The 26,812-nt window shown below is 43.0% G+C and overlaps 1 protein-coding gene across 27 annotated transcripts in view; it reads right to left on the bottom strand.

The window, feature by feature from the left end:
* Ncald (neurocalcin delta) overlaps positions 1-26,812 on the bottom strand; it is a 426,345-nt gene that overhangs the window by 296,744 nt on the left and 102,789 nt on the right. Inside the window, exon 1 of one of the 27 annotated variants that reach the window (NM_001359839.1) lies at positions 17,542-17,656. The exons of 25 other annotated variants lie outside the window; for them this stretch is intronic. The gene's annotated coding sequence lies outside the window, so the exon portion shown is untranslated. Of the gene's footprint in view, positions 1-17,532; positions 17,657-26,812 lie in introns of those variants that run through there. One more of the 27 variants, NM_001359840.1, reaches the window with a different exon arrangement.

Below are 26,812 nucleotides of genomic sequence, written 5' to 3' on the forward strand. Positions count from 1 at the left end.
TGCTATGCTTAGTTAGATGTGGTGGCACATACCTGTAATCCTAGCACTTGGACTGTGAAGCAGGAAGGGTCAAGAGTCCAAGGCCAGCCTCAGCTACAAAGCAAACTCAAAGCCAGCCTGAGCTAATTGTGATTCTGTCTCAAAAAATAACAGCAGCAGCAGCAGCAGCAGCAGCAACAACACTAACAACAACAACAACAACAACAACAACAACAACAAAGGCATGTTAAAAAAAAAAACTAAGTTGCTTCTTCTGAGCTCAGGAACACCTTGTTCTTAACTCTACTGCAACACATACCAAATCACGATCGTCTAAACTGGGGTTCCCTGGAGAGAGACACCGTGTTAGTATTTATTCTACTTTTATAGTAAAGTCATTATAACCAGCATGGGACATGGGAACTGGAAGTAAGGCAAAAGCCACAGCTTGTAAAAGTGAACCGTGACTCACAACACAGGCAACTGCTCAAACCGCAGCATGTGAGATGACCTAAGTTCAGACACACAGACCGAGCTCATTCGGCCCCGTGGCTCTCAGTATGACTGCAATCAAGCCTATACCTCTGCACAGTTCTGCATCCTAAGGATAAGACCTCCGAGTGCTCAGAAAGGTCCTCGGCTGCAAATTCTGACCAGTCTCAGACAGAGAACTGCCCGTGGTCCTGGACACGCTGCCCATGCTCCTCCTAATATCACACCATTCCAGGACAGACATCTTTTCATCCTGCCGCATGGTAATAAATCCATGTTTGTCTATGACGGTGGGTTCCCCATTGTCTTTCTTGGCGGGACTTTACATGTTGTATACGCCAAGGGTTTCATACAGTACCAGGTAGTAGGTAGACATCCATGAAAGTGTGCCTTAAATTAAGATTGCAGCAATGCAAAATTTTTATGACCTGCAAATTCTATAAAGAACTCTAGTTAAAAAAAAATCAGAGGCCCCATTGGGTCACCTCGGGAGGACTATGTATGATTTTCCAAGCTATTCACCTTACAGAGATTCATGGATTGCAATACATAGTAAAGAATGCCAACTAGAAACCTGACTAGCCTTGCCCATTTACAGCTAACAAGTACAATGCCTGTTATCTAGGAAATCACAAACTAATGAGGACCAGCAAGGTGACCCAGTCACCATCCTACAGCACCTCACACAGGGTCTTGCTCATAGCATGTGCAAACAGAAATTTCTGTTGGTTACTGACAGAGGATCATATTCTGTCAACTGTAACTGAAGCGACTGAGCATGTTTAAGAAGAGACACAGCCTGATACATGTGATGGTCCAAGAAGATTATTGATGGCAGGGGACCCTGTGAGCAGGTGGGGACCCTGTGACAGGCAAACTGGCTAGAGGCTTGTTCTATAGCTCCGGCCAAGGGAAGGGCTCTGGCTACAGAGCTAACAGAAAGAAGGGAAATGGGTCTTCTCTAAAGGACCAAGGAAGAAAAGCATGACACCCAACTGACCTTGAGGGATGCAAAGAGCAATAGAACTCAAGCTGTGCTGTGATTGCCACCTACTGACATTGGAAGCCATCTTGAAAACAAGCAAAAAGCAGTGCAAAAGTCAGAGAGCATCTATATAACAAAGCCAACGCCTGACGTCAAGGGCTTCGGACTCTTGGGTCACGGGCCACCAGCATGGTGTGGTCTCAGCACTGCCTGCTTTGGTGTCTCAGGTCAGACCAAAAGGACAGCAAAGGTCTAGGTATTTAATTAGAGCAGGCAAAGGTGAGCCACTTACCGATACTTGGGAAACAGTGACAGTCTCTTTGTAAAGTGTGCTAGACCGATTTTTATTTTTAGCTTTGTTTAAATTTCATGTAAATTCCTTTAAGCAACGAGAGTCAAAGACCCTTGAACTTTGCTTGGGCTCTCTGACCACTAGAGTGAATCGCTCGGGAGTTTGTGATCATTTTTTAATCTTTTAACTTCGTATTTTCCTGCATGGCTGAAAACAAAAATATGCCAGATATCCTTTCTGGGCTAAGGAACAATAAGAGCAGAGTTTGACCTAATAAGATTCTACATAAATGTAAACATGAATAAATAATGTTTTAATGAGCATGCGCTTTGCTTTCAGGAACTTTAAATAGAGAATCTAGCACCAACAAGGGGAGGAAGCGCCGGGGTCTTTAGAATAAGCATGTCACAGTAAAGCAGGCACAAGCAGAGAGTAAGGCTTTCCAGAGACCATCTACGAAGAAAAGGGAAAACCTATATGAACTCCTTTCGCAGAGGTGCGTTGCCATGAGCTGCCATGCATTGCCGTGCATGTCACCTGCTGACTCCAATGCTAAAGAAGAAATCTTCTAGTCCCTTCCCTGAAACTGCTACGCTAACTATTTCTGTGTCCCCAAGCCTTACACCTGAAGGTCTACAGTGATCCTGGAATCAGGTTTTGTGTGAGTTACCACAAACATTCAAGGTCGTTCTGTGTTTGTTTTCAAATAACCTGCAACGAGGGTAAGAGAGAAAACACATTTTTTTCCCAGAAGTGGGTCTTTCCATGGCTGCAGCATTTGGGTCTATTTTCATTACATATTTCATGCGCAAACAATCAATGGGCAACTGGAAATGATTATTTAGTAATTACATTTAGCTCTAACAGAAACAACCCATTAGGGCGATAATAGCACACAGGCTGTGATGACCATTTTAACTCTGAAAATGCCAGTTAGGGCAACTGCTGGCTTGGGGACATGATCACAGAAACAACTGGCCTTTATTGTATGCTGACAGATGACATCTTTCTCAGCATACTACCAGACTAAGCAACTCAAGAACATAGGGGTTTTCTGAACTATAACCTCAGTAGTCTAGGGGAAGAATAATTCATTTTAAAACTCGAAAACCGTTCTTTAAAGACTAAATTTACCTATTAGTTTACTAGATCTAGATTAGATCTTCTCTAAACCTAAATTTACAATTATCTGGGCCAGTTAGCTGGGATTCGGGGGTGGGGGTGGAGGTGTTGCATAACGAGGGACCAGTGAGTGGTATCCTGTACACCACACAGAACCCCTCCCCTCACTGGTACCGCCCACACTCCTTCCTTCTCACTTCTCTGGGTTTTCCATCGGAGTGAAGCAGACGAAGCCTGATGCTTCCCTTCTTTCCTCACACTGTAGAGTCCTTCGCAGATGTGGTTTCCGCTGAGTGACCTTTTGCTTGGGATTACAACCCTTACCGGACCTCATTATTTGTTCTTTCTGAACCAAGATAAAAATGGCTTCCCGCTCCTGCCGATTTCCGACCGGAGACCCCTCATCTATTTCTGTAATCCGGCCCTCAAGTCTACAGTAGTCCTTTCAGTTAACGTTCTTCATTCAAGCCTTGAGAAAAGTCTCCATCTTGCTAAAGACCCAGTGCAACCACGTTCAAAATGAATGCAAAAGGGATTCTCTCCGGGAGGAAGATAAGGAGCCAATACAGAAGACCCATATATGTGCGAAATGCTTATTCTGAAAGGGGAGGTAGCGACAAATCCCTACAGAGCCTTCTGTTTGGGGCAAATTTAATGCATTTAATGTCAAAACAGCAAACATGGGTTGATATTCAGCCTTTTGAGTTTCTACTCCTCATCTGAAACAAAGAAATGAAATCTCATCCACTCATTCCCACTGACAAAACTAACAGCACAGCAGAAACCAGCAGTGTGACCAAACATCAGTAAAGTCGTTCATCCCTGTGTCCCCCTCCACCCCCTGCACACACACACACACACACACACACACACACACCCGCACCTCCACCTTGAGCAACAAGAGCCCATTTGGGTTTATTACTGTGAAATTCAAATAAGAAGCAAATTACATTTTCAGAATCTTTTTTTTCCAAATTTTAACTTGCTGTTGTTAGGAAGAAGTGGCCATCACTTTTTCAAAGCCTAGAACCAAGTAATAAAATAGGAGAGAGAGAGAGAGAGAGAGAGAGAGAGAGAGAGAGAGAGAGAGGCACTGTTTTATGCAAATGTCCTCAGGTTGTTGATTTCTCTCTAAAACCTGTTATCAATTCCACAGCTGCCAGAGGTGGTGCTTCCTTACCCGGTCTGGATGTTTGTTTATTTAGCTGGACAGAGCAGTTTTCATCACACTGTACTTGCTGAACGCGCCACATGTTGATAAACTGGACAGTTTCTAAGGCTAAATAGAAATGTATTTAATTCTTCACCTTTCCCTTTGTACTTGTGACCAGGAAATAAAACACCCATCCCTGCCATCACTGTCACGTTGGGCTTACTAAAATGAGGCTGATGCAGGAGATTCAGGTGAAGGAGTTAAAGCCCAGGTCTGCTTTCCCACACACTTGGACCTCAGGGCTCCAGACTCTCTAAGTGGCTACCTCTCCGATACACATCTCTGGCATCTGCATTACTTGCTTGGGTAGTTCTGCTCCCAGCATGGCTCCAGAGGAGAGGGAAAGCTTGTAGACACCTCCTGGTTGCCTTAACAACCTTCATCTATTCGCTTCTACCCATCTCCACCTCGGTAAACAACATTTTGTTCAATTTTCTCCAGGATGCTCTAATGTGTGCCTCCGTGCTCTGCTAGGTCCCTGACTGATAAGAGCTGAGCTTGGGAGAAGAGTGCAAATGGACCACTCAAAAGGAAGCAGAACTTGTTAAAAGTGAAGAAAATACATGCACCTAAGAAAGCTAAGAAGACAGAACAGTTACAGCCCAAGAGAGATCTAAGATAGAACAGAATGGGGCATTAGTAGGAGGACATCTAGGCATTCAGAGCAGCCTGAAGCGTAGTGCGTGTGTGTGTGTGTGTGTGTGTGTATAGTATATTTACATATTTAATACTTACAGTAATAATATGAAATATATATCTGCTTACTAGCTTTGATAACACATTGTGTTATTTGAGACATTAACATTAGGAGAAGCTAGAGAAAGGAAACTTAGGAATTCTTTGCACTTTCTCTGCAGCTTTGCTGTACATATAAAATTATTCCGAAACCAACTATTTTCCTTTACAATTATGTGTGTGCACATGTAGGCATGTGTCTGCACGTGGGTATGAACATGTGAGTTTAGGTGTGCAGAGGCCAGAAGGAGGAACCAATCCCCTGAAGCTGGAGTTACAGGCAGTTGTGAGCTGTCCAATGTGCTGGGAACTGAACTCAGGACCTCTGCAAGATCATAAGTTCTCTTAACTGCTGAGCCATCTCTCCAGATCTGCCCCCAGGAAAATCTTACTTAAGAAAAAATAAAATTTCAGCCCCTGAGTTAGAGCTTCAGTAGTTGATCCTTAATTGAAATTTTTGAAAAATATGGTCCTATAGAACTCAGAAAATATTATTTATTAATGCTAAATTATTACATAATTACTTGACTATTTAAAGAAGAACCCATTGAAACTACATCAAAGTTCATCATCTTCTTTTCCAATTAATTAGAATGATTCATTCGTTAGTCTCAGAATCAAATTTCTTAAAAGAAAGAAGAAGAAAAACCTTGAAAGGTGGAGACTAGTGTCAAATGTGACAAAGATGGTTGGCAGAGGTGGAGTGTGCAGAGGCAGGGGTGGAGTGTGCCGAGGCAGAGGTGGAGTGTGCAGAGACAGGTGTGGAGTGTGCAGAGGCTGAGGTAGAGTGTGCAGAGGCAGGGGTGGAGTGTGCAGAGGTAGGGGTGGAATGTGCAGAGGCAGGGGTAGAGTGTGCAAAAGCAGGGGTGGAGTGTGCAGAAGTAGGGGTGGAATGTGCAGAGGCAGGGGTAGAGTGTGCAAAAGCAGGGGTGGAGTGTGCAGAAGCAGAGGTGGAGTGTGGAGAGGCAGGAGTGGAGTGTGCAGAGGCAGGGGTGGAGTGTGCAGAGGCAGAGGTGGAGTGTGCAGAGGCAGAGGTGGAGTGTGCAGAGGCAGGGGTGGAGTGTGCAGAGGCAGGGATGGAGTGTGCGAGGCGGGGTTGGAGTGTGCAGCACTGGTATTACTTTTATTCTTTCTTTCTCTGTTTTTTCTTTCTTCCTTTCTGTTTTGAAGACAAGGTGTGGTGGTTTGAAAGGGAGTAGGTCCATAGGGTCATAGATTTTAAAACTTGGTTACCAAGAAGTGACATTGTTTGAAAGGATTAAGAGGTGTGGCTTTGTTGGAGAAGTGTGTCATTGGAGGTGGGCTTTGAGCTTTTAAAAAGCCTATTCCAAGCCCAGAGTCTCTTTCTTCCTGCTACCTGAAGATCCATATGTAGAGTTGTAAACTACTCCCATGTCATGTCTGACTGTATGCTACCATGTTTCCTGCTGTGATGACAATGGACTAAACCTCTGAAACTGTAAGTCTTCCGCAATGAAATGCTTTCCTTTATGACTTGCTATGGCCATGGTGTCTCTTCATAGCAATAGAACACTGACTAAGTCAAAGGGTCTCACAATACAGCTCTAGTTGGCTTGGAACTCACTATGTAACCAGGGCTACAACTCATAGAGATCTGTCTTCCCTTGATTCCTGAGAGCTGGCATACAGCGTCACCGTATCTGGTTCATTACTTAACAGAATTATCCTTTGAACAATGCTCTTACTGTATGCTGGGTGCTGTCCTAATTCAAAGGATGCAACAGGAAACAAAATGGCCTGGCTTGGGGGAGCTTAAAGCAAACTGAGCACTGGAGAGGAGACAAATAAGGGCAAGATTCTCAAGCGAGCTCTGGGTGCTCCCTACCCCACACCCACTATGATATGACAGCCTGAGACTGAATGTGGAAGAGCGGGCTGTTGTTCCAACTCTGCCTCCTAGTAAAAACTGACTTTAAAAGAGGCATTTCTGAGTTATGACTATATCACCGAAAATTGTGCTGCTCAGAGATATTTTGAATCAAAGGCACTATAAAGAAGATGCAGGACCACTCTGACTTTCAGTTGGCTTCCTTATAAAACAGAATTTGAATTTGCCCCCCCGCCCCCCCCCCCCCCGTAAGATATACCAGCAGGACAGTTAATCATTCATGTCTGCACAGTGGGGGACTCTTGGTGGGAGTGGGGAGAGGTGTCAGTACAAACAAACTTTCCCCCCAGATACAGACCTAGCCCAAGGCCTCTGCCTTGTCACACCCATAGCTTACTATCCTTTGTTAACTTACTGTCTGAGACTGACCTTTCCTGCCTCTTGGGGGGAGGGGGTCTTCATTTCCTGTGTCCTGTAAAACTTGCTTTAAAGCCAAGTGTTCACCTGACTGCTGACCATGTGTTTAGGTCTGTGTAATTCTCAGGGCCAGAGCAGAAGTGGAGACTCTAAAAGGGAAGGTGGGGGAGGGGCTGGTGGTGCACACCTGTAGCCCAGCACTTGAGAGGTAGAAGCAGGGAGCCCCGAAGTTCAGGGTCATCCTTGCCTACAGAGTGCTTTGGGCCAGCCTGGGCTACATGAGATAGAGTCTCAGAAAACAAACAAAGAAGGAGTGGAATGTGAGACATTTGCCTTTCCTATGTATTCCTTAATCCTTTCATCTGAAGAAGACAGGGCCTGAAAACAAACAAAAACCTCCCATCTCTGCCTCAAGGAGGTTATTGCCCCCCTTGTAGTTCAAATAACAGCGGTTTAAAAAGTGCTTGGCACAGCCAAGTGTTACATGAATGTCACACAATAGAAATCACTGGCTTAAACAGTCCCTGCCTCCTAACTCTAAGGCAAAAAGCTGGTGGTCCGGAGCCTTACCATGCAGCAGACGTTTCAAACAATGAGAATTTATAAAAACCCAAGCCTTTCAATAATTTAGCAAGACAGTAATGAAAATTAGATTAACATCAAAGAATTATTTCACTAAAAATAAAAACAGTACAATCTTGCTTCTGTGTGAGAATATGTTGTATGTTAGCGCAAGTAGTGAGGGCAGCACAGAAAAGCAAACAGCTTTGGAAAGGGCGTGCCGGAAGATGCAGAGATGAAGCTGGAGCTTCGACGCAGCCGGTACAGAAGGTAATCAGTTGAGATCTAACACACAGATGAGCACCAAAGTTAATAAAACGTCATTGTGTTGCAGATTCTCATTAAAGTCAATTTTTGATGCTCGTGTCAATAAAAAAATTATTGCATAATAGATTTGTTCATCTGCTTCACAATAGCAACCAGTTTATCATCTATGCCTTCATACTGTGGTTTAAACCTCAAGTATACATAATAATTTTTATCTTCAAGAAACAAAGAGCTCGGCCAGAAGGGAGCGGTTGGTTGCTCAGGAAGAGCACGGATCTGTCTTGCTCTCCTGGGTAGACTCGTTTAGCTCCTGAATAAACAGAGCGGCTCAGTTGCTTGAACCTCTCTCTGAAAACGTAAAGGATCTCCAAGCCAGGGTCATTAGCATTTCTATTTTATTCAGAAAGAAGCTTTCAGATTAGAGATGAAAGAAAAGCTGCTGCCAGTCAACGCCAAGGTGCACAAACCACTGAACAGTTTTCAGCGAAATAGGAAGGAAAATTATTCTAGAGAGGAGCCCTGTAAGTCAGTTTCAGTGCCTTGGATAAATACTGTTTTTATTCTTGTCAGCTGAGGTAGAGAATGCTCCTTCAAAGCAGTTTACCGGCTCTGTGTCTGGAGAAGTCGATGGGCTTCCAGAGACTGTCTTTGGATGCCATGGTAACTACATGATTCCGGTCAAGTCTGTCCTATCTAGGGGACAGTTTAAGGGATTTTAAAACATTACCTAACATGTCCCTGGCAGGAATAAACTGGACACATGACACACTGGACACAAGACACACTCGCTTCTAGGCCTTTGGGTTTCCAGCACCTGAGAGCTACAGTGAGATATGATACTATCTGAAAGGACACACAGCCTGTGCACAGCAATTATAAAACACACAGGCACTGGTGCTGGCAAGGTGCTCCAGGGTTAAGAGCACTTGCTCTTTAAGAGGAACCAAGTTGGATTCCCAGCAGCCACACGGTGGCTCACAACCATCTGTAACTCCAGTTCCAGGGGATCCTGTACCCTCTACTTATGCACTGCATAAGCATGATGCACATACATCCATGCAGTCAAAACACACACATACAATTTTTAAAAACCTTAGAAATACTTTAAAAGGATATATTGATCCTGAAGTGGTAGCTTAGTAGTTTTAACACATATTATTCTTCCAAAGGACCTGAGTTAGGTTCCCTACATCCATACTGGGCAATCTGTACTCTGGATCCAGAGGGATCCTCTCCTCTGGCTTCCACAGATACTGCATTCATGAGCACACACACAAGCACACAACAAGTAAATAAATAAATAAATAAATCTTTCAATTAAAAATATACAAGAATGTATATACAGCATGCCATCATAGATGTTGAACTTTTATATTCAAATTTTTAAATTAATTTTTTTCTCTAGGTTTTGCTTTGACTTTAGTTGTGAAGGTCTTTTGTGGATTGCCCTAAGGCACAGTGGCAGAACCAGGAAGGAGTTCAAACTGCTCACATGGACCTGCAGGTGCAAAATCCCTGGCTCCGCTTCAGTGCTGAGGCAAAAGCTTGGCAGGCATGGAGCTCCCCAGACCTCCCAGGGTGAAAGCACACCCCCTCCACACCCCCTCCACACCCCTCCCTTGAAAGCAATGAGGGAAACGTGTCACAGACAATACATACTTACTCTTCCGTGTAGTGAGTTACCACGGTAAGGTTACCTCACAAATCACACAGAGCCCAACATGCACCTGGACCAATGAACAGCTAAGCGGATTTTCACATATGTAAAGAATCTTGGTCATTGACATTGATTTCCACAAATCCTGTGAATGAGCCTAATTGCCCCAGCATTTGTGTGTCGTGTGCGGTAATCATGAGCGTCATCCTGAAGCAGGCTGCCTGGCCTTATGTTGTTTCTATGTTGAGGAAGCAAAGCCAGACTCGGGAGAGGGAAAGCCACGCCCTCAAATCTTACCCACTTACTCTGCTTATCAGCCTCATGGACTCTTCTTACCCCACCCCCATGTCTTTTAACCAAGTTCTCCTCTTTATGACCAACCCTCGCGTCACGCAGACACACAAAATTACTATCGCTCTCTCCTGCTCTGTATAATCCAAGAATATGATAGAATTTCTGTGGAGTTCTCAATGTCAAGCCCTCAGTCAATTCTGCACTCTTTGTTCTCTACTCCAATGTTTGAAAATTCCAGGAAAAAAACGTGCACCCTCACAGACACCTTGGCGGAAGCCATGAGAGACCACTTGCCAAGGTTAACTTGCCATTCAGTGTGACATTCCTGAGACTGGAGACTGTTTATATTGTTAACTGTAGGCTACCCCAGAAAGCTTAATCAACCTTTGCTGCAAGGAGTTAATTCCAGAAATAAGGGATGGGAAGGGTTAGTGCACACTTGACAATCTCATTTATGTGCAGTTTATGTGCAGATACACACATGAGCTGCACACACGCTAGTCTGAAATAAAGCATCCGAGTGAAGTAGCCCTAAATCTGATGTGTCCCCTTCATCAGCTGGTAAAAGGTACTCTGCTAAAATTTACTAGCCAGAATTATAAAACCCTGAAAACTTTGAGTCTCAAATGTTTTCTAATTTAAGACAAATTTTCCTCTCAGTTAAGTTGGTATCCATATTACAATAGACTGAAAGGGAAACCACCTCTAACGCTTCCCCAAGGAGGAACCAAGCATAGATAATGTCTACATTTCTCTCATGGAAGAAGAAAAGAGGATTCCCTTGCTAGATATAAAAGCAAGTACCAAAGGACCCTGCAGTCTATAATTTCCCAAAGAACAAAGTGAGCATTCCATCAGGCAATGGCCACTGTGAGGTGTGGCATTGTCGTGAACTGCTGCCTGCCTGGGTGCCCCAGCAACAAACCTCTCAGAGCTGGGCGCGGACCACTGTTCTGGCAGCAGATTATGGCACAGGCTGCCAACCTCATGCCAGCTTGGCAGGAACAAACCCAATGTCGCCTGAAACTGCTACAGATGTAATAATATCTGACAAGAGGCTGATTGGACAGTGCACCACGCTATTTCCTCTAATTAAGGAACTCTCAAGGAAAAAAAAAAAAAAACCAAAAAACCAAAATAGCCACAAAGCTCTGTCAGCAAAGCAATCAGCGGTGACAATTATCTGTCGACTTAAGCTCCAGGCTGAGCCTCTGTGAGGAGCTGGGCTAGCTGCTAGGAATTTATAAATCAGCATTGCAGCAGAAGTCAGGGATGACAAGGACAAAAGGCGGGGCGCAGAGCCTGCCGCTTCCCAGCAGCGGTGAGCATCTCCTCAGGTGAGGCGACGGCAGCATGCGGGCTGGAGGACCCGCTGCCCAGTGTAAGGGTATGTGAGTGTGAGTGAGTGTGTATGAGTGTGTACATGTGTGAGTAGGACCGTGTGAGAGTGTAAATGCATGTATATGAGTGTGTGTGTGTGTGTGTGTGTGTGTGTGTGTGTGTGTGTGTGTTAGACAGCTGTGCAGAAGAATCAAATGAAAAAAAAATTCTGCAGTAGCTTGAAGTCCACTGTTCATGGCCTGGGTGTTTTTTCATCCTGAATCAGTCTGTCTTTACCTGGGGCCATTCTACCCATTCTTTAACATCTTTAACATCTTTAACAAGCAGAGCATGCCCACTTCTTTATACAGGTACCATGTGACTGTTCCCCTATTGGCCTCCATAACAGATTATCATCTATACTAGGAGGACATGAGGAGCAGGAGTTGGGAAGCTTACATAAATCAAAAACTATGACCCAGTCATCATATACATAATTGTACATTATAATAAAATTATAGTTATCTGTACAGAGACAGGGAGACTTTATATACATTGATGCAGATGATATAAATATATAATGGCTATTATTAGGAGGTTCAGTACCATTTATTCCCAACATTAGTGCCTGTGTACAGAAGTAAAAATAAGTATGTCTTCTTGAAATCCTCTTCCCATTAATTGCATTATTTCAGTTCTCAAGGAAGCAAATTCTAGAATCATCCAGATTGCACAAGGATAAGTGCCTACAAGTCTGAGCATCCTTCCTTCTTTCAGTTTCTTGTCTCAGTCACATGTAGTTTTATTTTCCACGAAAGATTTCAGTAGTGAAGATGATAGAACGGTTGATCTAGCTGAACCTCCACACAACTAAAGCTCATTTTCCAATCTGACATTCCTCATTGTAAAGCTAGTACAGGAAAGACTATCAGAGTCAGTGTTTGGTGGCCCAGAAGAAGTTCTTCAACAGGCAAATGAGCTCCCCAGCTTCCTTTAGGAAGGCACCAAGTTCATCCATGAGGACTTCGCTGGGCTCCAGTCATTTCCCAGCACTCCTACCTCTGACCTTGTCCCTTCACAACTGGGTTTCAGCGCATGCATTTGGGGTAACAGAGATGCAGACCACAGCAGTAGGCTTATCCACAAACCCTTTCAAAGAGGAAGCACCTGAAATATTATTGTTAGAAGACAGAGCTGAGCTTTTGAGAGTTAGTTAGAGGGACAAAGCTCAAAGGATGATGGAAAATAAGAAGCTTTAAACATGAATACCAGGGATAATTGTTTAGTTAAAGTGAATAAGCTGACTGTGAGATGAATTTAAATGTCTTAATTCTGGGTCTTATACCCAGGGTATTCTCACTTAGAATTACCTTCACAATATTTTGATATGAACTATTTTAATCTTATTACTAGAAGTACATGTGACTATTAAAAAATAGAAATAGGGCTGGTGAGAGGGCTCAGTGGGTAAGAGCACCCGACTGCTCTTCCAAAGGTCCGGAGTTCAAATCCCAGCAACCACATGGTGGCTCACAACCATCTGTAACGAAATCTGACGCCCTCTTCTGGTGTGTCTGAAGACAGCTACAGTGTACTTACATATAATAAATAAATAAATCTTTTTTAAAAATTAACAAACTTACTTAAAAAAATAGAAATAGCGATTATGTAAATAACTGCTCCTCAAACATTCAAGTGCTTAAGAACCACTTTCGTTAATCTTTTGAAATGAGGATTTGGCTCATTAAGTCTGAGGTAGGATCTGCAATGCTGCATCTCCTTTTTAAGTTTCATGTTGCCACCCTTCCACCACACTGAGGATCGAGACCTTGTGCACGCTGGGCAAGTGCCCTACTCCTGTGCTGTGTACAACTCAGCCCTCGCTTCTGTATTTCTAATGGGCTTTCTAGGGATGCTGTTTGGGTGGCCCCAGAATGGCTACCGAAGTGAACCGAGATGACAAGCATGGAATAGTGCTAGATCGTGCCTATAACCCCAGCACTGGAGAGACTAAGATGTGATTACCTGTGCTAAACAATGAGTTCTGGGGCAACCTGGCCTACACATGAGATCCTGTCTCAAAAATAAACAAGGGAGAGAAGGAGGCAGGAAAGGTGTTGGGGAGCTGAGGTGTTCACTCCCCCAAATGGCCTTACATCATTCAGCTATGTCTGGAATTGGGATGACACAGCCCTTAGCTCCTTGGTCATTAGCACTCCTTCAGGACCTTTCATTTCACAAGGTTCCTCGGTGGAGCCTGGGTCTGTAGTGTCTGTTCGGTTGCCTCATTCTTGACTGTTTCCATTTTTCCCTGTCACTGTCTCTTTGATTCTTTCTTTCTTTTACAAAAACATTTGTGGTTGAGAAAAGCACACCTTTTTTTCCCTTACCCCAGACCAAGGGATAACCTCTCCTACCATGCTCCTTCCACCATAGGCATGAATTTCCTAGGTGTAAACAAAGTAGACTGTCAAATACCAAAACCTCAGGAAAAGAATAAGATTTGAACTTTCAGTTTGCCTATTAAACTTCAGGTTGTGATTTTTTTTTTATTGGTTTCTTTTGATTCAAGCTTTGTTCTTTTTTGATTGGCATTTTTATCTACAACCAATATTTTCCTTTAATGCAAATGATTCTTTAAATGCTAGAAAACAGGTGTATGATATGGAAATCATGGTGAATATCACTCTTATAATCATTAAAGTAATGCCTCAATTTAAGTCTATTAGAAGGCAATGATCAATACAATAAGTTATATGCCTCTCCAAGGATAAAAGAACCTCAAAAACTGTCACTCTGACGGGACATAGCAGGAAAAGATTGCTATAAGAAACACAAGAAAAAAAAACAACTAAAAAATGGAGGGGGTGGGGGCAGAGGACACGCATGAACTACTTTGCAGCAAGGAATTCCTGGGAGCCTCAGACTATGACTCTATACTCTCACACTTTCCCCCATGTATGGTTTTTTTTTTTGGTTTTTGGTTTTTTGAGACAGGGTTTCTCTGTGTAGCCCTGACTGTCCTGGAACTCACTCTGTAGACCAAGCTGGCCTCAACCTCAGAAATCTGCTTGTCGCTGCCTACCAAGTGCTGGGATTAAAGGCATGCACCACCACTGCCCAGCCACTTTCCCCCATGGATCTGAAATGCTACTCATGAGAAAGATTAAGGACAAAGGGAGAAGTAGAGAATGTGTCTCCCTGTAGTTGGATACAGAAAAGAAACACCATCTTTCCTCTGAACCATTACATGGTGATCCACAGCTTTCAAAAACACTGCAAGGAGAGCAGACTGCCTCCTTAGACCCAGGGTTCCCATGGAATATCCCTGGGAATGGACAAAAGCAAGAGCCTGCTGCCTGCCCAGTGGGAGAACAGGTGTCTATGCATTCACACAAAGGCCACAGAGGAAGGCCTAGGCAACTCTCCAAACACCCATAACAACAAAGCAGAGATCCACCTGCTTTCACATTGACGATGCCCTGTCTCAAAGCCCAAACACAGAAGTCTGCTTAAGAACCAGCCTGGGCCAGAACTGAGGACTTGCCACCACCATCACCACCACAGCTTCTTCCTAAGCAGAGCAATGACACCCCACTGCTACAGAGAAACAGACAGAAATATTCCTCATGCAGAGTAGCTCTAGTGTAGGTCAGCTGGAAGCTAGTGGTGGAGATCAGACACAGGATGGTGGTACACTGGGCCCGACCAGGCAAAGGTAATTACTGCAGTTTTCCACTGGAAGCAGCCATTATAGAAATTATGAGCCTAATTCCACCCAAACTCATTACTCGTGTTGGTAAACTTTAGTGAGACTGACTTGACTGTCACACCATCAGCCAGACAGTACAGTGCCCAGCATCATCTACTGTTCTTCTACAAACACTATCCCACACTTGATGAAAATGACAATATACTTGAAAGAACAGAGGGAAAAAAAGCCAATCAATTGTCAGTATAAAGGACACAATGACTAAGTGTAGATGGCCTGTATACTGGAACACATGGAGACTTCAAAAACAGTCACAATATGTTAAAGGCACAAAGAAAAGCAAGTACCAATGGAGCAGTCTATGCCAGGTTATGCTAGTCTGTGCTACTTAGTGAGTTGTCATGAGAGAGAAATAAAAATGCCTTAGAATTAATAGATCATGAGTTCAAAAAGGGTCTTCAAAGATAAAAAGGAAAAGAATGTGGTATTTCACTCCTCCTCTCTTCTTCTCTTCCTCCCTGTCCTCTCTCTCTCTCTCTATTGTGACAAAACTTACTTAGTTTGTGTAGACTTGAATTCACAACAATCCACTGCCTCAGCCTCCTGAATGCTAGAATCACAGACATGAACTACCATACACAACTGAGTTTCTTCTTTTTGGAATTTTTTTCCTTTTTTATTCTATTAAAATATTTTAAGATATTTTAAATTTTCTTTATTGTTTTTATGTGTATAGGTGTTTTGCATGCATTGTGCATCAATTCATCACAAGCATGTCTGGTACCTTTATGGGCAAGAAGAAGGTATCAGATCTCCTGGAACTGGAGACTGGAGTTATAGAAGATTGTGAGCTGCCATGTAGGTGCTGGGAATAAAAACCAGGTCCTCTGGGAGAGCAGCCAGTGCTTTTAACCACTGAGCCATCTCTCCAGCTCTTAAATACAGTTCATATATAGTGGACTTCCTAATCTTAAGTACTTCGTGACCTCAAGATCTCAGTCTACGAACACTCAACCATTGTTTGAAAAATGAAAAGGAACCAGGCAGAAGCAGGTAGATCACTATGACTGATATTGGTCGACATAGTGAGTTCCAGGACACAAAGAGAGACAGACAGAAAGAGACAAAGGCCATTAGTCTTCTCTGTGACTCTGTTTCCTTATCTGTCTTGCAGACATATAGGGTTAGGTAACATATTTTGCCCAGTGCCCCAGCAGGAAAGAAATGACATGCTTAGATAAGAGCTTTAATGAAGGGGAGTGTTTACAAGGTGTATAAAGGAAGTATTGGTACTTCCTGCTGGAACTTCAATATTCATGATCATCTGGGAACACAATTAAGTTCTGTTATACAGAAAGAAATTATTCTGAAGACCCAAGGAAATCCACCAGAATATGTTTTCCCTCACGTGGTGTGCTTTGTCCATGGTCTCTTCCTTCTGGGTGTGCAGTCATTCTCACTCAGTCACACAGCTTGGATGGCAGTGCCCACTTGCTCTTCCAGAAACAGTTAAGTAAACACATTATAATAAATGATCCTGGTTTTCTCTCACTGAATTACCAATGCAGTGGCATTCTGATATGAGCTAGTCCAGATATTTGAATAAGAAATGTCCTCGTGGGCTCCTGTATCGGAAGACTTGATCACCACTTGGTAGGTACTGTTTGGTAGCATTGTTATAGAACGTTTAGGATGTGAAGGCTTGCTGGAGGAAGGATTCCTGAGGGGCCCACTTCCTGTCCTTTCTCTGCTTCCTGTGTGTGGACGAGAATGTCATCAGCCAGCCTCTAGCTTCTGCCACTGTGCTGTCCTTGCCTGTTGCCACAAAAATCCCCACAGTGGTGGAATCTAACCTTCAGGAAGTCATAAGAAACCCTTTCTTCCTATGTTGCTTTTGTCAGTGTGTTTTATCACAGCAACAGAGAAGGAACTGAACCAGAAAGTGTTGTTCATTTCTTGACAGCCCCAACCACTAACACACACTGTGGTTATCAATTTGACGGGATCTAGAATCACTGGGGAGACATGCTTCTGGACACATCTGTAAAGAGCTGTCTAGATTAGGTCAAATACTCTGGGCATGTCTGAGCAGGACTACCTAGATTAGGTTAAACTTAGCTCATCTGCACAGGGTTATTGTGAGGCTAATTAAGATGAAAAGATCCACCCACTGCAGGCTTCACCCTTCTGTCCACTGAGATCCCAAAGGGATAAAAGATTGAACTAAACCATGCACAGGCATTCACAGATACATTGAGGGTGCTGCCTTAAGCTCTTGCCAGCATGACATTGTCACCATGATGAACTATAACCTGAAGCATGCAGAGAAATAGGCTCTTTCTTCCTCATGTTGCTTTGCTCAGAACATTTTAATCATAGCAAAAAGAAAAGTGGTTGCTATATCCTTTGACTCAGTGCCTTCCACTTTTCTGGAAGCAAGATCTTGCAAGACCAGTCAGTGGTCACCACTTCAAAATCCAGTTCTAATAAAGAATGAAGAAAAGACTCTTGAATTGCAAGCCAGGTCATTTCAAACATAAATGAGAAGATCTAGTTTCATATTTCCATCCCTCACCCTTGCACACACACATGCTAACTCAATACCCTCCCTCATCCTTGTACACACACCAGTCTCACCTGACTCACCAGTCTCCTTCATCCGTGCACATACATCCTGATGAGAATGATGACTCTTTGGAACAGGAGGATGAAGAGAACTACAGGATCCCACAGACAGCATATCTCCCAATCCTTTCCCACAAATCCAAGATGGTAAATGGTAAGTGCCAATGGGTAAGACAAGCCCATCCCTCGTCTTGCTCACACCTCCTTCTAAAGCTCCCATTCCTTCCCTCGAGTGGGCTGCTGCCCCAGCTGTCACTTGTTCGTGAGTGCCTTCTCGCCAGTGCTGACTAAGGCCCACGGACATCTAGAAGTTACTGAACCACACAGGTCCAGGAAAGTATAAGCCTTGTAATTTGAAGATTCAGGGATCTTTTGCGAAGTTTCCCCTGCACACATAACAGCTTCCAAGGGAGCTTGGAGCACCGCCAGCACTGAACGAACTGGCAGCAGTCCCCAACACCTGTTATGTCCTGAATTTAGAGGTGATGCTTGCTATAGAACACGGAGTTTTGCTGGAACCATTATACTGATGTCCAACTAGGAGGAAGGCTATTAGAGAGATGTCATGCTGAGCTGTGAAAGTAGGGAGTCATGCTGGGTTAGAGTGAAAAATCCCTCTGGAAAGAAGCAAAAATTAGTTTCCCTAGAAAAGCACTTGTTGTCTTCCCAATGATTGGGACTAATTCCTAGAGACTCTAACAAGTAAATAAGACTTTGGCAAATAACAGAGGGAGGTTATTTGGAAAATAAAAGAGGAAGGTAGGCCATTCTCTACACAAGTTCATCTGGGGCAGAGAGTTCACTAATTAGCCAACCGAAAGACCGTAACTATGTTGCTTAAACCCTCTTTGTGGATGACATTTTCCCCCACCAGGAGTTTGGGTTAAGATTATTATAGAGGTTCCTTCCAGCTCTCAAAATATGTGACTCTCAAACTGGGAAAAAGACTTTCAAGTTCGGAGTCCAAAGATTAGACATTAAAGGCTGAAGAGCAAATGTCCTGTCATTGCCAGCCAACACGCTTCCCACCCGACAATGAACAGAGAATTCTATGCACTCGCTTGGCCTGATGTCAACTAAGTGCCCGCCCACTCCCACCTCCGCCTTGGATGATGCCATACAGATCAGCTATCCCATGCATTCCAAGACCTCTCAGTCTGCAGTAAAAAGTACTGCCTAAGTGGCCTTTGTAACATTATCCAGTGCTGTTCCTACTGCCCTGTCTGGTTCAGCTGCTGACCCAGCTCAGGACAAGAACGTTACAACTAGATATTTTGTCTAACTCTAACTCCTGTTGAGTCCTTATAAAGAAGAACAAATGCCAGATGTTGACTTGTGGATTTCATGGGAAACCGAATGGGAAGGAAACAGAACGTGGCAAGCTTCACTGTAAGACTTAATTCTTAAAAACAAAACAAAACAACAACAACAAAAAAACACCCTCTAAAAAGGCCAGAAATAACATATTTTCAAATCTAACAAAGCTGAATATCTCTCAAACACATGCAAAAAGTCTGTCATGAGTCATTCCAAGTCAAGCAATCTGTCAGTTGTAAAATGCAAACACTCTTTATAAATAGTTCCCATGCCTCCAATTCCCTCAGTAAATACCATGTTAACATATCAAAGATATTCAGTCAGAACATTATCAACCTCAGGAAACACTAACTAATGGGTTACTTCATAATATCAGGCTAGCTCTCCCATGAGCACTGAGCACTTATGGGGCACACTGACCGTACCATCCCTTGATGGAGTCAGCTTCTCTTCTTCCTGCCTCTTCATCACATAAGACAGAGACCTGCACACCCTGTGATGCTCATCCTGCACCAGCTTTCAGCAAGGGAATTCTGTAGCTTGTGCCTACTGACCAACCCAGTCCCCCACTCTCCATTTGGTTACCATGTCCTTAAGTCAGGTGTACCTTACCTGTGTCCCATGATCCTCCTGTATTTCACAGCAACCGTGAAAGAGACTAACGTATTTGTAAACCACAGTGTCATACTGCAATGTCAAAAGGCACCCTGCCATAGATGCAGCCTTCATCATTCACCAGACATATGCCAGATCTCCCAGACTTCAATGTCTTCAGTGAACTCATCCATCCCTGAAACTTACCTTTTACAAATTCAAGTTTGACAAGCCATTCTCAATCCTACCCACTCAATTGCTTACAGGATAACCTCAGCCTTCAGCCTGGTGACCTCCCTCACGTCTGTGCTGCAGCTTTATGAAAGTGCTTGCAGCGTTCTAGCTATCACACTTGAGACTTCCTGTCTCAACAAGCCAAGCCATCCCACTTCACATCCAGAGGAGCTCTCTCTGCCTATCTCCATCCATCCCATTCCTTCTTTCTCTCTTCTCAGTCCCCTCCTGCTCCCCTCCTTCTCTCTCCTATCCATGCCCCCACCCCCTCCCCTAGTCATCCCTCTTCGAGAACTACTTCCTCACCAGCAAAGTCATTTCTGCATGAAGGAGGCCTTTCTCAACTACCATCCTCTTGCTTAACTTGAGTTTGTTCCCCCGACTTTGGTTGAATGTGATTCCCTTGGAGAGACTTTCCCTAAGGCCATCGATCTCAGGAAGTAAATCTTGTATTTCTTACGCATGCCCTCTGTCGCATTCACCACAGTGATGGTTATGACTTTATGAGTGTGGCTATTGCTTCAGAGCTCTTCATAGTCAGGGCACACTCATCTCTCTGAAGGAGAAATGGCTCAGATCCATGTTTATCCCCAGAGGTTAACACAGTTAGCACTTAATAAAGTTTTTTTAAAGATTTTATTTTATTTTATTTACATATATGTGAAAAGGTAGCACATTGCTTATAGGATTAACTCAAAATTCAGCAAAGAGCAAAAGAAGGCATCAGATTCCCTGGTGCTTGTGAACCACCCAGCATGAGTGCCAGGAACTGATTGTCAGTTCTTTGCGAGAGTAACATGGGCTTTTGACCACTGGGCCATCACTCTACCCCAATTCAATTTTTAAAAGCACCATGTGATAGCACCAACCTCCTCTCTTTCTTTATCAAAAGACTTTAGATGGTTTCTACCATTCAGGTCAAAGGGGCCACTATATTCCTTGCAGCTCATGGGTGCCGTGTGCTGACATAAATCTGAGCTCCCATGAGACCTAGCACACCTCCAGAGTGTTTAGACATGTAGACCTTTTGAGTATAACAAAAGAGGTACAGAGGGGGCCTATGAATCTATAGGTGTCAGTTGTGAAGGCTCAAAATAACGGGAACGAGATAATTTTGTACATTTGTAATTTAGAGGACTTTCCAACATAAACAATAAGCATGAACCCACTGTGTGTGTTTAGTCATAGGTAATTTCTAGCTGGAACAAGAGAAAAAGGACACACATATGTCACACTATTTTTAGGTACTCTCCCTCTGGTCTCTCCTCAGAATCCAGCGCCATGCCTACAGTTATAGGCATTTGATAAAAGCTAGATGAGCATGTGAATAAACAGGTTAATAAATAAATAAGTAATGAAAACTGAATGTTTCTCCCCATCAAAGGATTTACCAGGTAGAGAAAGAAACAGAAAGCAGATCAAAAAAATTTAAATCTCTACAAGCAACTTCTTTTTTAGTTTAAGCCCAATTAAATTGCCTTTGTTGTAGGGCAAGTCTTGTCTGATGCTAATGTGTGGCAGAGCATATGCACACATTTTCCCACTCTATTTATAATTTTATTTGCAGGGGTCCTTGCAGCCTTAATGGGCTTCGGTAGTTTATTTTAGGCATATTTAAGCACAGCCCAATTCAGTGAAATGTATTCTAGTGATAATTAGCTCAATCCCGAGTGTACAATGAAGTATACATAAATTTCTTTGAGGAACAAAGTAAGCTAAATACAGATCGGATGTGACTACATTGAAACTCTTTGCGAAGTCCGTAAAGACTGGTTCTATATTTACTGAGAGAAACTAATTTATGATAAGAACCTGGGGAAGTATATGGTGCTAGAGGTATACTGTCACTCATAAGCACTTCTGGTTCTAGGTAGTAGTTATCTTCTGGGTAGATAACAGCTATTGCGTTTCTTCCCTTGAGGGAACAAGCATGTATGCATAGCATTCCAGGTTCTCCTAATGCTTCTCTGTGAGCATGAAGACCTCTATGCCTCCTGTATTTGTTCACTTGAATAAGACCCTTTGTAAAGCAAGTAGCAGGGGTATAACTACCAGGGTGAGCATGTGCCCTGGGTTGTCAGGTACTCTTCCGGCGAAAGTCTACTGCCCTGGACTAACTACTGGATTTCATTAGTAAATTATATTTTCTGTAAGTATCGCCCCATCAGAAATACCCTGATTTAGATCATAGACCTCTGATCTGCTAAAATCCTCTTCATATCGTCTAAGGCACCAGAGCAGAGGCACAAGAAAGCTTTTCCCCTATGGATGTTATTTTCTCCTCTGAAGAGAAAGGACTGAGTGTGGCTTGTCTCTGAGGCCTAGAAATCCCAAGGGGAAAGGTCACATTTAGGGCACGAGAACCTAATGCTGACTGGTATCTGTGAGGAATGAAGAGAAACCAACCCAAGACCGATGATCGCACTGTTTAGAAAGCCCCTTCCAACCTTTCCACTTACTTCCAATCTCTGGAGTGTCAGGCTGGGGAGAGGGGAACAGGGAAGAACCTTGTTCTGTTTGAAGCCCCAGGATTAATGTTGGTTGAACATTTCTAGTCCATACCAGTCTTGAACCCATCTCAGAATTCTCACTGGAGACCAGGGAGAAAACCTGATAAAGGTCAGCGCTCTTCAGAGCAGAGGAGGGGAGCACGAAGCACAGTAGATAAAGACAGATTTCTGGGATTAGCAAGGAGAAGGTGCATTAATAAGGGTCCTGTCTCCCTGCCCCAGCTCGCACACAAAACTGAAAACAGTCAGAAGGGCATGTTGCAGTTAAGGGACTAAAAGGACACGTGAAATGTCTCAAAAGGGAAGGGTGCTTGCCCACAAGACGGATGACCTGAATTCAATCCCTGGTACCCACATGATGAAAGAAGAGAAGCAGCTCTCATAAATTATCTTCTGACCTCCACTGGCATGTGTGTGCATGAACATACATACACACCAGATAGATAGATAGATAGATAGATAGATAGATAGATAGATAGATACTTAGATAGATACTTAGATACTTAGATAGATAGATAGATAGATAGATAGATAGATAGATAGATACTTAGATACTTAGATACTTAGATACTTAGATACATAGGCTATAGATAGACAGACAGATAGGCAGAGAGACAGACATTACTTGAATTAAAAAAAAAAAAAAACTTAAAGAGACATAATGGATCTAGTAGAATCCATATCCAAAAAGCAGTTTGGGGAAATCCACATATTTTTGACAGTTTTATGAAATTACTACTTACTTCTTATAAAAATAATGCTAATATGTGGGGGGGGGAATGGTGTGTGTGGGGGGGTCCCATTTGGAGGAAAGTATATAGAAATAGAGTGAAGTATAATGGTTTCCTTAAAGCCTACTTGTGATGGTTTGTATATTCTTGGACCAAGGAGTGGCACCATTTGGAGGTATGGCCTTATTGGAGTAGGTGTGTCACTGTGGGTGTGGGCATAAGATCCTCACACTAGTTGCCTGGAAGTCAGTCTTCCACTCGCAGCCTTTGGAGGAAGACGTAGAACTCTCAGCTCTGCCTGCCCTATGCCTGCCTGGATACTGTCATGCTCCCGCCTTCATGATAATGGACTGAACCTCTGAACCTGTAAGCCAGCCCCAATTAAATGTTGGTTTTATAAGACTTGCCTTGATCATGGTGTCTGTTCACAGCAGTAAAACCCTAACTAAGACACTACTCAAGTGAATCTAGAACAGAATTTGAAAATTTGTAGGTAAATCTTACTTAAATACAAGCTTAAATGTATGTATGTATGTATATATGTATGTATGTACATATGTATGTGTGTGCATGTATTTGAAAGGAGTCAAAAACAACTGTAGCAAAATGCAGGGACTGTCGATCATTCTGTCAACTTCTCTGTAGATGAACATTTAAAATATGAAGAAATTGAATATAATAAATAACAAATAAATTTTCTTTCACATGTGTACTAAATATTTTTGCACAATACCAAGTATTCTTCTTTGAAGCTCTAAGGGGAAACAATGTCCACAGACCTCCAGTTGGGAGGATTGTCATTACACTCCCAAGGGACCCAACTTTCTGACAGGAAATAGGAGCCGCTGGGCAGTGAGTGTCATTAGGAAGACATTCAGAGAAGAATGAATACAAATGAGGGAGTTGGAGTCGCCCAGTGGTCCCAGCCCAGTCCTGTCACCTCTTTCTCCAACTCCCTTATCCATTCTGTGAGTGTGGTGTTGCCATACCTCCATCCACTTGTCCTAACAGTAACCAGTCAATTTTCTATCAGATGGGGCCAGGTGACATTAGGTATAAATGGGGGCTGTCCTTGGTCATACTGTTCATACATTACGAGAGAAAGACAAAAATGTAAATAAAAGACAGACACTGTTAACCAGAAAATAAAATAATACAAAGCAACTGTTAACAAAAAATTGTTTGGAATTAAAGAAATGCTAAAGACATTCCTTTGGAAGAATTGGGAAGGCTTCATGGAGAAAAGAGAATTTCATTTGGGCTTAAAATAGCAACGTCCTATGTGGAAATAAGAGGCAGGATCATTCTAGTTATTAGGAATTGGGTGAGCAAAGATCCAAAAAGAGAAGCAAGGGCTATGGGGGGAGTAGAAAAATGTACCATTGCCCATCCCAAGATGAGGCCATACGAAATATGGGGAAATGAGTCTGGAGAGAAAACCTTCTTAAAGGCTGTTAAGGCAACAAAAGGATTGCTGAGACCTTAGACATGTCTATAGGTATGAAGAGTCGGCCATCTTTTACAGAGGGCTTCCTACCTCAAGAACATTCAGAAGTACAAATCCATATCACAAGCCCATGGACATCAGCTATACACACCAAAAGCAACTGTCACAGACAAAGATGTCACTAGCTGTTAAAAATGACCTTTGTTTTCTCTTGTGAATTTTCTGTTTTATGTGCTGGGTCAAGTGTTACTTCTGTCAATTTTGCTTCATAAACCTTTTAATAGCCCAAATGCCAGAGCATTGCATCACAGAAACAAGAATGAGAGTTAAAAGGCTCAGAATTGTCCAAGCCAGAGAATGAGAAATAGAAATACCATTTGAGATGAAGGAGCAGCAGGCGACTGCATGGAGATGCAATCAGCTTCCTCTGAGGATGGGCAGTGACATTTCCAAGGCACAGTGTGCTTCAAATTCAGGTCTTTCTCTTGTATACAAAGAAGCCTGAGGCAATCACATGGTTAATAGGCTCTATCCGCTTTTCCCTAAAGGTTGACTTGTAGGTATCTACTGGTTTACGAAGTGAATTTGGGAGGAAATGATGTTCTAGCTTTCACAATCTTATCCCAGATATTTGACTAAACAAGGTTTCCTGCTTCGTAGAAGAATAAGTCATTCTAGAGGGAACTATTAATATCAGGTCTTTCCAGAAAAGATATACAACAATGGGGAAGCAATCTCATTTCCAAAGGAGAATAGCCCACCAGGAAACCAGTGTTCTGGTCTCTAAACACAAAACCAGCCGCATTTGTAAACAGAAACTACCACTCCCTTTGCATGGAGGGTGTTCCCTCCTCTTCCAAACAGATTCACTGGTCAGTTAAGGTCAGGAAGGAGTTGGAGCAGCCTGATACACATTAAGTTGTTGACTTCTCAGCTCATGGAGCTTCATATCCACAAAAGACATCCAGGAATTATATCCAGGCCAAGTATCAGGGAGTCAACTCTCCGAGGTTTCCAGGTATGTGAAGCATGTTGCTGTTGCTGCTAATTTCTTCACTTAAGAAGCAGCTGCTGCTAACTTTCCCTCTCAAAAACCCAATTCTTAAACACCCTGGGCATCTGGCAAGCTTATGTTCAAGCGACTCCCTATAATCTAAGTGATCATCATTTGATGCCCCAAGCCACGACATCAGGTAAGTGGCTTCTGCCACCCGATGGAAGTGATACATGAGTCTGCAGCAGGTCCTGAAGACCAGAGTAAGCTGTAAGGCCATCTAGCTATCTATCTGCTGATCCTACATTGCTCTCTTTCAAGTCATGCCTGGAACTTCAATATAATATAAATGTAACCGAGTGACAGCAGAGGTAAAGGATTCGGATGCTGCACTGCTTACTTACTATGCTGTGACAAGATATCTGACCTCAATCAGTGCGAGAGCAGAAGGGTTTATTCTGGGATACAGCTCCAGGATACAATCCATCATGGTGGGTGGTCATGGTGGCAGGAACTTGGCCACAATGCCTTTTCAGTCAGGAAGTGGGGAGATGAACGCTGGTGCTCAGATTAGTTCTCTTCTCTTCAGTCCGAGAACCCAGCCCACTGAATGGCACGGTCCACATTTAGGAAAGACCATTCTCACTCTAAATAATCCCTCACGACACTGCCCAGAGATTTGTCTCTAAGGAGATTCTGGATTCCACTAAGTTGACTGTCATGATCAACCTCCACAGTTGTGTTTTGCTGGATGCTCCTTCAGTGTATCTGGAAGCAGGTTGTACATTATCCACTCACTACTTGGGGATATTAAGTACCTCATGTCTTTGAGGCAAATGACAGAGAGGGTTCGGGGTAGTGAGGTCACAGTTCTTAAGGTAAAACAAGATTGCTGCTGACAATGAAGGCACAACAAAGAATGTCTGGAATCCAGAGGATTCTCTAGGGTGCTGTGTGTTTCTTCCATGTGTAGTGGTAAAGTTGGTAGAATATTTTAATAGACCAATAAAATGAGGTGACTAAAGATACAAACTCTTTAGCAATGAAGGTTTGTATGAAAAAAAAATTCTTGCCAAAAACGAAACACATATACCCACACACACAGAGATATGTGTGACACACACAAACACACATATATATCACATATATAGTATAGTATAGTATAGTGTAGTATATTAGACATGGTCATTGATATGCACCAGATTTTTATCTATATACCATACCTACATCCATGATGACTTTGTCATCTATTACAGAATTAGGAACCATATCAGCTACAGTGTTTCTTCCTTTTACAGAACATATATACTTATGTCTCCAGTTGAGGCTGTAGGCTTGGTATAGCACTAGCAAGACCCTGGTTTGATTCCCAATACTAGGGAGGGAAAACACTAGAAATCACCTTTTCCTTTTCTTCTCCCAGTGTATCACATAAAGACTATTAGTTCATAGTTAAATTTACAAT

Source organism: Mus musculus, chromosome 15, assembly GCF_000001635.26.
Source record: "Mus musculus strain C57BL/6J chromosome 15, GRCm38.p6 C57BL/6J".
NCBI classification, from domain to species: domain Eukaryota; kingdom Metazoa; phylum Chordata; class Mammalia; order Rodentia; family Muridae; genus Mus; species Mus musculus.